A 13,690-nucleotide genomic window follows, 5' to 3' on the forward strand; every position below is an offset into this window, starting at 1 on the left:
GCAAACGTTGAAAACCGTGTGCTTCTTATCAATATCTTGATAAAAACAAAGTTGTTTCTAATAACCAAATTTTTGGCTAAGAGTTGAAAATTGGTTTTTAAAATATTTAAAGGAACAGCATGATTCATTATTTCATCAAAAAATTCCAAACTACCAAGTACTGATGCTGATATGCACCCTCATACTAGAACACCTCCACCGTCCTCATTAACTGATCCAAATAAGTTCTTAAGATTAAGTTCCTAATTTTTTCTTCTACTTACAGTTATACAACAATTTAACCAAAAATGTTAAAATTAATTTTTATCTGTAAGTAAGACGTGATTCTAAAACGTTTTTAGCTTATTTATCATTGATTTTGCGACGAAAAGCGTAAGCTTTCTGTTTTTCGCACGACCTAAAAAATTTCTGCAGGAAGAGGTCCCATATTATCCAGCTAATCAGAGAACTTGGCGAACAATTTTAGGTGAAAATTAAATGAAAAATGTTTCATTTAACTCTTCAGAAACTTTTACAGCACTCAAATGTGTATTTTTCACAATTTTTTTAACTTTAAATCTCCGATCACGTTTTTTCAACTTTGCCGGTTGGCCTTTTCTTACCTTGTTTTCGGTCCGATTGCTTTCTTTAAAGCATTTTATCAAGCACTTTACTATACAAACAAATAAATTAACTAATTTAGAGACATTTCAAACCAATTTACCACTACTGTGGGGAAAAAAATCAAATTTTGAATGGTGTTTGTGGTGTTTTACGAATACCAGCCATTTTACTGTAATAAGCACAATATTAAGGAATAAATAAACAAAAAATTAAAGCCAAATGACTTATAAGGGTCAACATAATGCAAAAATATTAATAAAACGGCATATGATAATTTTAATCATGAATTAATTCGAAAATATTTAAGTGTACGATGACTTTTTTGTCGTATTATTTCTCTGTCTCTTCGTTTTCTGACCCATTTCAAAAAGAAAATCCGTCAATATTTTTAAAAAAACCAATGGGTTGTATTTAGAATAACATAGGAATGATGTGAAAAAATATTGGACCTGATATTCGAATTCAGTTTCGAGTTATTTTGGTTTTACTAAAAAATTTCAAAGTGTACGAACACTTTTGGGAGCCACTGTAACTAGTCCATGGGGCGCATAAATGGTGTAATCAATAGTGCTTCATCTTCAAAATTTTCAAATTTAGAAGAAATATTTACAAATTTTAACGGTACTATAATTTTTCCTATAAAAACAAATTAGTAATTATAAAATATTAAAAGTATTTCGAGTATATCGTGGGATTTGAATGAAAACATTTAAAGTTGGCGTAACTTCAAACTTTTTTTTTTTTTTTTTTTTTTTTTGAGAAACCAAGTAATTGTTACCCCTGAGCGATGCGTGCCAAAAGTTCTCACAACTCAATGTATTTTGTTTTGATTAACCTTATTAGCTTCAAAAAGTCAAATGGTAGTCTTTTGTTTCGTTGTAGTTTTATTATGTTACTAATTAACGACTTTTCCCTTTATTTGGCGCAAATAGCTCGAAACGAAAGACATTTTACTAGAACAAAAAAAAATATTAGAACAATTAAGTATGAGCACGAATAAAGACAAACAAAAATGTTCCACGTATAATGAGTTTTAGTTTGAGACTAATTGATCCTTTCCTTTTAAGTTGTATAAGTAGATTATAGATAGCTTAGGTTTCATTTTATTGAAAAACAATGTTAATTAATTATTTTCTATTCATCTCTGTAAGTCGTTATCGAGATGGAGAAAAGGCAATTGTAGAAAAAAAAAAGGGTGCATTTTTCGTTTTCGCAGTTATCATTCGTCAATCGTTTCAACTGCAGGTGAGAAACAAACGTCGTACCAACATGTTCCCAGTAAATTGTAACAATTTGAAATTTTCACGATTGCCTTCGGCTAAAAGAGAAATTGGCATTAGCTGCTTTGCATTGGTGAAAAAGTTATGTTTTTACTTGTCTATAGCGAAAGTAGTGCAACATCAATGAGAAAACATCGGTGTTTTAAAACATTGATGTTCAAAATTAAAACATCGCCGGTTTAAGCATATTATTCTTGCTACCATTTTACCATCTAGAACAGTGGTGAAAAACCTTTCTTCCCCCGCGAACGTCGTTTCATATTAAGATGAATCTGCCGAGCAAGAACACATACAAACTTAAAATGTTATTTATGTATTTTTAAATAGCATCCTCATATAACAGCCTGATCGAGTAACGCTCCTGACGGCACCAACAATGAAACTCGCGCCACAGCATGATAATTTGATAATACTTTTTGACAATATTTGACATGCAGGGAAATGCTTTATTTTGACAAGGTTGAATTGGATCCAGCAACTAAACTGTTTTACTGGTAAGACTGCAATTTTAGGAGAATGAAGTAAACGAAAAAGTGATCAACAATGTACGCTATCTACTGGAGTTTAGGATTAATCCAACGGAGTTAGGGTTAAAATTTCAACTATCAAATTATCACCACACAGGCAATTGCTTTGTTCAAATGTAGAAGCAATTTTCTAGATTTTAGATAACATTTTAATGACGTTGGAAAACGCGGAAAAGGTAAGAAATTTGAAAACTAAGAATTGTTGTTATCATTATTGCACTATTGTTTTATTGATAAGAATATTTTCATCAGTTTTTTACAAACCAATTTCTGACTACTTGGCTCTAAATTTGCAATAATAGTTCTTAAGACCGAATTATTTTCTTAGGCTCCAGAATATAAGGTAACGCACCAGTAGTGGCCACAGTTAAGGATGTTTTGTGTGTTTTTTAAATTGTGGATCTACAATATCAATACTAATTTCAAAACTCAGTGAGCGTATTATAGCCCAACTCTCCCGCAATCGTCCCATTTTACAAAAATGCCAGAATTTCAGCTTGTTCAATTTTTTATTAATTTTTTCCTAAACCTCGAATTTGATCCATTAGTGGCCCCTCCAAAATCTGAGATTTTCAGTAGTGGCCAAATGCATGAGTCAGTAGTGGCCATCTGACATCCTTTCCTTAGAATTTACATTACTTACTTTAAATTCAAATAACTGATGAATAAAATTCATTCAATATGATAGTTATATTACGTACCAATGTACAGTGAAATCCCATTACAATGAATACCAATACAACAAAATATTCGTTTCAGCGAAAGAACTTTTCAGTCCTGACTTCATTTCTACTGCTCTTACAATTCATTACAACGAAATTCTCGTTACAACGAACAAATTTTGCGGTTCCTTGAAGCTCGTTATAACGGGATTTCACTGTACTAATCACATTTTTATAGTACATTTCTTTCTTCAAAGTACATAAGTACTTAGGATAAAAGAAAACGTTTTAATAGAAAATTTGCATTTGTAATTTTTGTATGCTAATTTAAAAAATAAAAAGAAAATGTATGTACTTATATAAGTATTATATATATAAACTTTGGTAAGTATGAACTGAATAATTACCATCACTTCAAAATCATTTATAATTAATAATAAGGTAAGCACACTATTCAATGTAATTCTAGGACAATTTCTTTCCTACAACTTACGAAGGCACACCAATGGATATCGGATATTGGTAGCATAAGATTTCAATACTACTAAAGGCAAGGTGTCCGCGCACCTGGAAAGACATGGAATTCGGCTATGATCGAAATTGTTCATGGAAAGCCATGATTTTCGGCCAAAAAAATGCTCAAAAATCATGGAAATTGTCTATTGGTCATGGATTTTGAGTTCAAGAACATTTTGAATATTTATAGAATTCTAAACATACACATCTTGGCTATTTTTTACGCTGTTACTCGTCAATCCCAATTTTTCACACATTTCGAAATCCGATTGCATCTACTTTTCTAACACTCGCTCGTTTTTCTTTTAATGAGATTTCACCATTTGGACATTCATAATTATGTATTTAGCATTATTTTTAACTCTCCTTATACGTCTCATTTTGAGGTTGAGGACTTTTAGACTTCTAGTTTTTGCCGATCGCATTCAATGAGAAAATATTAATTCATCCGTTTTGATTCAAAAGACTGATAAAAATTATCATTAATTCTCAGCTGTGTCTTGAGTTAATGAAGATTTTAGAAAATAAAATCGGTCTGAAGAATTAATTACGGACGTTTTGGACATCGATAAAATACAGAAATCAGGGAATTTTCAAAGGTAAATTTTTTAAAAAGTCCGTAAATGTTACATATTTCACATATTCGGAAGTTTTACAATATTTGTAACCTATCCTAATACTTTGGCGGTAAATATCTGGTATTGTCTGGTATATTAATGTTTAAGTACTTTGATTTAATATTTTATTTTTTTCTAATTATTTACGTTATTTATTGTAAACATAATTTTAGTAAGCACTAAATTATTGCTAGTCACAGACATTTTAGAAAACTACTAGTAGTACAATGCTCGCATTTTGTTATTTGGTATGCAGTTCATCCCCCTTCCCAAAAATTTTGAATTTCGGGTGCTCCTGACTATTAGCAGTCATTACACTGTAACAAATTTCGGAAACGTTTCTCGGTATATCGAAAACGTCTCCGAAATAGTAAGAATCCTTCGTCCAATAGCGAACTCCTCATTATTCAGAAAGCTTTTTGTTATTTCAAGACATCTCGAAGCGGAAGTGAGGCGCAATGCTTCGAAACGTATTTTATCCTTCGGCGCCAGTGAGTCGAAAATAACGAGAGCTTAATTTTTTCCTTTTCTATGGTTGCTGCAGTCAGCAACTGTATAGCATTGGATTGCTTGTTATTTCATGTCTAGAGAGTAGTAAATTGTGTCGAAACTAATTTTACGCCTTTGCATTTTGGGCTGCTCTTGATTTTTTAGAAGATGTACGCAGCTATTAAGTTAGTTAATAACGATTTAATTCTTTACAATTTCCGGTGCAACCATGATTACATTTATATTGTGTGTTCAAGCGTGAATAGTTTCAACACCCGTTTTTATACTTAATGAAACGAAACCCTTTGGATTACTTATCCAGTCGTAATGGAGGTACTTAGATTTTCTTTCACTCATGTTCACTTGTAAGTATTAATGAATATTTTAAAACATGTTGTTATACACATTTATATTTTTGTTGATTTGCATTTGATGAGGCTCCAATTGTAACTGTTTTTGGGTTTATCGAATTAATTTAAAGTTGTCCTACATACCTGTGAGCGCAGTGTACTATTTGTTGTAACCAATTGAAACTGATTAATTACGCAAAAGAAATAAGATTTATATTCGAAAAGCAATCACAGAAAAGTTATTTCGAAATACTTAGATATATACATACATTGGTTCAAAAAAAAAAAAAAAAAAAATCAATTGTTTAATTTATTAAAAATATGGTAATGCAAATGTTTTCTAGTATTGTAATATGCTTCACAAAAAATGTGCCTGTATTATTTATTTTTTTTTATTATAATTTATTCATTTATTTAAAAATATTTATACCATTAGAAAATGGCCCAGTTATCTATTAGTAAGCTACATAGTTATGCAATTAATTCATGTGCTTATTCATTTTGTTAAATGTGGTTGACAATAAAAAAATTTTTGACATTAGTTGTTCCGTAAATAACATTTCCTTCGTGGATATACTAGTTTAATATAGGACAGTCAGGAGGAATGAGCCAGAGGCAAAAATGGAACAGCTGCATTTACAAGCCGAAATAAAAAGAAAAATTATTTCATGTAATTGTTTTAAAAGTGATCCTTTTTTAAATACTATGTTATTAATTAAATATACAATGTACATATGGGGAGAAGACGAGGGGCGTTCCCCACGCAGACTGCCATTGACATTTTCAGGGATTGCTTTTTTTAAGGGGGGGGGGGCGATTTATAGCATTTTATGGGTTCACCATCACTCTTATAGTGTGGGGGGGGGAATCTCGTATATATGAAATGGAGTAATCATGCAATAGAATTCAATGTTTTAATAAATAAAATATGTAATGCATTTTGCGCACATTGTAAAAATAAAATCAGTAACCTATTTTGATAAAGTATTTATATTTGTGATGAACTGGAAAAGGGCAAGAACAGAAGAATCACCCCGAATGGTTCCAACAGGAGGACTTGGTGTCATATTTAAATTCACCAATTTCTCTGTTGGCACTTTTCGGTACACTTTTTTCGTCAGAGAAATAGACTTGACGCGAAGGGAAGGTAAGTTCTGTAAAATTTTAGCCGAAAGTAAAAGCTATCAAGTTTGATACAAGATATGTTTTTAAGTTCTGCATTAAAAATACAATATGTTGATAATTTTGTCTTGAAAATATTGTGAGAAAAACTGAAGTTTAAGATTGTTTAACAAACAATCCCACTTTTGAGAAAGTACCCCCCCTCCCCTCCCCTGACGATTTTGTGAATAGGAATGAAACTACTATATTATTTCATAAATTTTCAAAAATTTATAACTGTGCATATGTTATGCTGTTAACCATGCTATTTGTCATCAGAAATTCAGAAAAAGAAAAAAAAATCCACGAATGATTCTAAAATTGTTTGTTTCATTGCTGTTAGATATGAAAGAACTGAAACTGATATGGTATGCAATACTATAGTAAAAAATTATATTTTAGAAAAAATCACGGAAAAAGGATTCTGAAATTCTCGAAAACGTTTTTGAAAATTGTTTGGAGAGTTCCGAAATACTCGGAAACGTTTTCGAAACTTTCATGAACCACAGCTGCACAGAATACTCAGAAACATTTCTGGAAATTACGGAAAGAGGATTCCGAAATACTCAGAAACGTTTCTGAAAATTATAGAAAGAGTATTCCAAAATACTCAGAAACATTGAAAGAGGATTCCGAAATACTCGGACACGTTTCTGGACATTACAGAAAGGTAATTCCGAAATACTCAGAAACGTTTTTGAAAATTTCATGAACCGCAGCTGCACGATATACTCAGAAACGTTTCCGGATTTTTTTTACAGTGTAATAAATATGAATTAATAGATTATTAATTGCAAAACACATACTTACTGACATGATTTAAAGACTTTCAAGAGAAAAATGGTTCCTTAAACAAGTTTCATAACTGAAAATTTTATGTATCATGGCTTTTACTAATTTTACGGTGTATGACTTACTTCTAATAAGAAAATCTGTATTTTCAAGAAATGATTTCTTAAACCTAAGAAATTAAAAATCATCCGCTCTGATTAGAAAAGGGATTACCTCGATCAAATATAAGGCCCTTCCCCCTGCATTTTTTTACCTGCTCAGCAGGCAAGTTGCAATCGGTTCTACTTGAATTTTTCTCTTCTATATATACTAGCGCGCCAAACTCCTGTTTCTTTCTTTTTTTTTTTTTACCAACAATCTATTTAATAATTTTTTTTCCTGTGTGATATGCGCCCCTAAGGTTGGGGCCTAGGGGATGGCGTAATGTGTAATCCTTGCCTGTCCATACAAGAGACACAGTGAAACATATTTTGTGGCTTCTTTAAACTGTGGGGCTACAGTATTAATTATCATATTTGAAACTCAATGAGCATATTATAGCCCTATTCTTTCTCAATTGTCCTATTTTTTTAAATGCCAGAATATCAATTTTTCATTTTTTTCTCAAACCTGAAATTTGATCCATCAGTGACCATTGTACATGAGTCAGTAGTGGCCATATTGTTGTTTAGAAGTGGCCACCGGGTGGCCACTATTAGATCACACAATAATTTTACATTAGAAACGACACAGGTTATTATATAAAGGTATTACAACGTATTAAAAGGAAAATCGAGATGATTTATGAAAAACCTTCCTGATTCAGTAGTGGCCACTCGGTGGCCACTTTTGAATTTCCTAACACTTTTGGTACCAGTAGTGGCCACATAAACTGTCAGCCGAGAAGACAACTATTTTGAGTTGAAAACGTTCCAAACATGATCTTTCACATTTCATAACATGGTTACAGCTCTAAAAATATTATTTTTGAGCATTGTTCTATTCATAACACAACACAATGTTTTTATACCTCGTTATGGAGAAGCGTTAGAAGACAGCTGAAAAACATGGACAATCCAGAAGACCGTACTAAATAATTTATAACAGTTTTCCATGATGCTCTACCTACTCCTCCTTGAACTTGCTCACTACAATATAGTCGGAATTCTACCTCCTGCAAATTTGAATCCATTGGGAGTCCTGGAATCCTTATTTTTCAAATTTAAACCTTAAAGTGGCCACTACTGGAGCAGTGGCCACTATTGGTGCGTTTACCTTATTTTTTTATTTGTAATATTGAACGTAACAACGGATCATATGGATCACCTTCACGGGCCACGTATGGACCGTCGGCCGTAAATTGGACTCCACTGATCTATAAAGGATTATTTAAACATTTGTAATGTTAAATTTCGGATTGTAAAAATTCATCAAATTGCTTAGTAAACATGGAACCGTTAAAATGTATTCAATTTGTTACACATATCACTTCTATTTTAAATTCTTAAATAACTGTTTTAACCATATAAATAACATAAAACATACAAAGAGCAAAATAACTTTTAAAAGTTATATACATTTTTTAAAAAATGAAGCATAAGTACTCAAATGGACGGAAATTTCCTAAGGTTCCTAGGGATCCATAGAAAACTTTGACAGGTACTTTGACAAAGGTTTCGCTACAGTTGGTCACTATTTGCTTACTCAAAGAGCCAAAATTTTAGTGAAATTTAAATTTTTATAAAAGATCAAATTCTTAAGAGCAGTTTGCATATACAAATAAATATAAATAAATATTTTGTTTGTTGCCTTTGTTTATTATTCATAGAATTGAATTTTAAAAAACCAACAGAAAACTCATTAGTTACCTTACAATTCATTATAGTATTAAGGTGCTTGTTTTGTGATAAAATAAGTATGCGAATATAATTGTAATACATTTGCCTTGGATAAAGCACTGATATGCTATTTTTCTTCACTTTGATCATTGAGTTCCTTCAAGAAAGTGGTAAGCTTAAAGGGTTCCACAAATTGTAACAAGTTGAATACCCTCGCTGTATGCCAGACATCATAAAACTCGTATTTGATAATGTCTGAAAATTCCAAGCGTGTAAAAATTGTCAGAGTAAACTATTGAAATCGAAACGGTGAGTCATGCTTGTATTTTTCATTCCAATCGCATTTTTTATCATCAGTAATCCTAGAACATGTTAACGTTATTAACCTTTTGCCTTTGAGAAGCCTTATATTAACGGTTTATTTTCTATCCACTCTTTCCTCCCTCTATTCTGGTTCCAAATTGAAAGGATCATCACAACGAGAATACAGATTTGAAAAGACGATAAAAAAGATTTAATGTTCTTGATGTAATAATGAGCCTTTTGTTGAAGATAAATGAAAGCAAACATTAACAAATAATTTTTTGTCAATAGGTTAGTATAAAAGTGCTACGGCTGTAAAATACAGGCTAAAATTGTGCAATGAGGGTTTTTATTAATAGCTATCTTGTTATTATTCGATATTTTTATTTTTGTTCTTAGAGTTTACGTAGCGTTGCTATTTAAAAAAGATTAAAACTATTTTAAGCATCGGAATGAGTCAAAAAAGTAAATCGAAACTCAAATAAATTAATTTCATTAAATATCCCGTGATAAAATCAGCTGAAATGGTCATTTTTAAGCGGTTTGTTAAGAAAATAAATTACTACAGCTACAAAAAGAAATAAATCGATTGATTTTAAAAAACTACACAAATTTGAAAATTAATTGTATATTTTAAGCTGATAGGCAAAACAGAATCGTCAAGAAGCTTTGCTAAAAAGTATTATTTTCTGTGCAATGCTTGATAATGTTCCCGAAAAACTGTCGAATGCAAACGAACAAAAAAGTTTTTTCCCTTCATTAAATTTATTCGAAGGTGTTATTGGTTAGTCATTGGAATTTAAACTCTTTTGTTTTTTAAAATTTCAAACACACATACAAGTTATAACTTGATCTTATTTTCCACATAAACCAAAGGTGTAACATAAAAGAAAGGGATTCGACATTATTTAAAATGCGTAGTTTATCGGTTTCTTCTAACGTTTATCAGGGTCGTATAAACCTATCACTTGCAAAAACCGAGTAAGTAATAGCTTTTAACCTATTAATAATACGTTTTAGAAATTTTCAAGAAAATTGCTACAAGATGTGGAGTTTATTTAGTTGTTTATTTTCAAGAAGTAAGTTGAAATAACTGCGAGAGTAGGTATACCACAAATGCAAACGACATTTCTGTTTTTCCCAGACACGTCAAGGAATTTAGATCAGTTACTTCAAAAACTTAATTCAGTTATTGCTTAATGCGTAAAATTGGAATTAATATTCAGAGAGCTGAACTCCATTCTTCTGAACGAACTACTTGATAAAACGTGTATTAACCTTCTAGAAATCACGTTCTGAACTAACACGAAATGTCACGATAATTTTTTCCAGACACGCTGTTGCGAAATGTGAATATTAATAACTTAATTATTTAAATTGTATATTAATTAGTAGATCATTTTAAAAACCCTTTATTAAAACAAATTTAAACAAAACTCAAAGTGAATTTAGCACGTTTGAATATTATAGAACGAGACAAATTTTTCTGATCGCCAATGGCAAGTTCAAGCAAATTTATTTGTCACCACTCCTTCCTTTTTATTCGCTACTTTTTTGTGATAAAAAATAGTAAATAAACAACAAAGTATATTTTAAATTGCTACTAAATCGTGAAAATTAATTTATTAAATAATGGTTAATTTTACTAACTAATGACAATTTGATAATACAAGTGGTGCCCGGGTGGCAAATGAAAAAAGTTTTTTCAGTAGCCACATCTTTTTACTAAGTTGCCTCGTAGCGAGTGGCGACCACTAACCTTGATCTTCAGTACATCTCCCAGATACACGTACTGGCAGAAAAGATAAAGAAAAATGACTCATTTTAAAAGGTTACTTGTTTAATAAAAAAGAAAACTCCTTATATATCTGGAAAAAGAAACACACACACATTTATTATTCTTTCTTTTTCCCGAAACATTTATTATTACTAAATTAATAATTGAAATCGTAAAAAAAATCCGCTTCGCGCATTCCATGATGTGGTTTTTGAAAAACAACTGGGATCTTGGCATTGACATTTACTCAGTACGCAAATAAAATGCGTAGCTATATATTCCGAGAACATTCTTTCAAAAAGCATAAATTCAGCACAACTGTCTTTTGAACTGCAGAACAAACTGAGCGCTTCAGTGCGTGCAATAACCAATACAAGTATCCGAATTCACTTTCCGATTTAAGGCCCATGGTTGACTGGCTTTGATGTTTACATTGAGGGAAGAGAGTCTTTCTCAAAAAGTTACATAGAATAAAAAAGAAAACAGAAGACTCCCAGTATTTCATTCAACTGTTATACTTGGTAATCTGTAACATCTGTTTAATCCATTGATGCGTGAAAAACACAAACGTACTAAAATTTATGTTTATCAGTTACGAGTGATTGATAAAAATGTTCGTTTTTAATCTGAGATATGGATCATCAGGTGAAGAATTTATTAGTTAAGAACATCGTAACTTAAAGCCTTCTAAATTTCGTGAAAGAATGTAAATAGTTGAGATTAGAACGCAAAAGTATGCTTCATTACTAATTTAGTGTGTTAAATGTAGGGATGACTTATTCAAAACAAGATTTCCAGAAGAACGCCGGCGGATCTAAATTCTATTTTCAGAAGAGTCTCCAATCCAGAAATATATATAATTACAATGCTTTTGTTTTCTTTAACACTGTATGTTTTTGACCCGCAGGTCGAAGGTTGGGCACCACTGATGCAGAGCGTTCTAAACACATGACTCTAAGCAAAGCATAACTGAATATCTGCACATAGTATTGGAATTACAAAGTCATGTGCATACAGCTTGTATAGAAAATAATGAAACAGTAATTTAAAAGCCATGTACGGTATCTGAAGCTGTATTTTCTATGATAAATTCTTGAATTTTTTCGCTCTGACCACAAAACTAGGGAATCCGCGTATGCATGATAATGACATACACGATTATTATTATGCACATAATAAGTAAATTATTCAAATCTTGAATTTTATCAAATAATTCCAAAATTCTGCTTTCGTTTTTTCAAATTCAGGTTTGGTATTTTTCAAATTAATTATTTTCACAGGCACCATTAGTAACTGAAGTTACAAACTGCTAATTCGCGTCACTTATAAATCTTTCCCTCAGAAAAAAAATAGAGAAAAACATAATGGAAGGCAGAAAACGACTCTAAAGTCACAGACAGCTCTAAGCGCTGGTAAAAACTAGCTACTGCACGTGTAAAAAAAAGCAAATATTTATGAAAGTTTATTTTCACTTTTGTTTACCTTTTTTGTTTGGACCAGCTAAATCATAACCCAGCTAAACCAACTAGGTGATGTCTTCTCCTTTATGGTCGATTAAGTTTTTATGTATTACTCCTATCTACTTCACTGATTTTATTTATACGATTTTCCATTGCAATGGGATCGTTTCCGAAATTTTAAAAGTTCTTTTTTTTTCTGAAAGAACCTACTTAAAAACATAAGATCTGACCATTTTTAAACAATTTGACGAAGTTTTTAAAATTTTAAAAACAATATTTTAATTGTTGCGCAGATTCAATTTTATTTTTTACGCTTCTGCACATGACATCATAAGTGATGAAATGCCATTCACCGATGCTATTAGCGTAGAGAGCAATATTTAATTCGCATCTTTACTCACATATACTGGAAACGATATGCTTAATAGAAAGCGTAGAGCGCAATGCTTAATTCGCTTCTGAATTGTCATAACCTGGAAACGCGGTAGACAGCAAGCGTCAGCATTCAGCACGCCAGGGCGCGCCAGTGGAGTAGCACCAAAGTTCACCAGATGGCACGTCATTAAAACCACGCCTCCTTTGCAAAATCGGACATTTAAAAAAATTCATTAAAAATGAAACGTTTTTGAAAATAAAAAAAAATTTACTCACTCCATGTTTTTTTTTTTTTTTTTTTTTTTTTTTTTTTTTGCTCATTCTATCAATTTTAGTGACTAAAAGTAGTACTTTTGACTAATGGAAGCAATTCCATTGGCCAATATGCTTAAGCAGAAAAGTTTCTGGTTTTCGCCATTTCAACGATTGGTTGAAAGGAAGAATAATTTTTTGAAGCACTTCGAAAGCAAACTATTTAAGTTGAACAAACTGAATAAGAAGTTACCCGTATCTCGAGGGCGTTTACTCCCATAATGTATTTTTTTACTCAGAACATTCGTAAACAAAATACCAAAATAAAAAATACAGGTTTCACCAAAACCACAGAGAATCACCTAACCCAAATAGAGTCTTTCGAATTAAGAAGAACCAAAAGGAAGCAAACAAATAAACAACTTTTGAAATAAAATAAGGAAAATTAGGCTTTCCGTTTGCTCATTTCTGTTATATTACTTATAATATCACGGTAGTCAAATATTATTCTGTTTGAGCTAGAGTTACAGAAAATAGATGTTCATGCTGCCTTTAGAAGTTTCATTGATGTTCACTATTTCTGCCGTGGGCAGGTACAGGGCAATTTTTCATTTTTCATTTTTTTGCATTTTTGTCATCTATTGTATGTTAACTTATTGTGCCAGCTTTCTTATTTGATTTCCACTGAAAATAAGTGCAAAAAACAAAC

The sequence above is a fragment of the Uloborus diversus genome, chromosome 2 (assembly GCF_026930045.1).
Source record: "Uloborus diversus isolate 005 chromosome 2, Udiv.v.3.1, whole genome shotgun sequence".
In the NCBI taxonomy this organism is placed as follows: Eukaryota; Metazoa; Arthropoda; class Arachnida; order Araneae; family Uloboridae; genus Uloborus; species Uloborus diversus.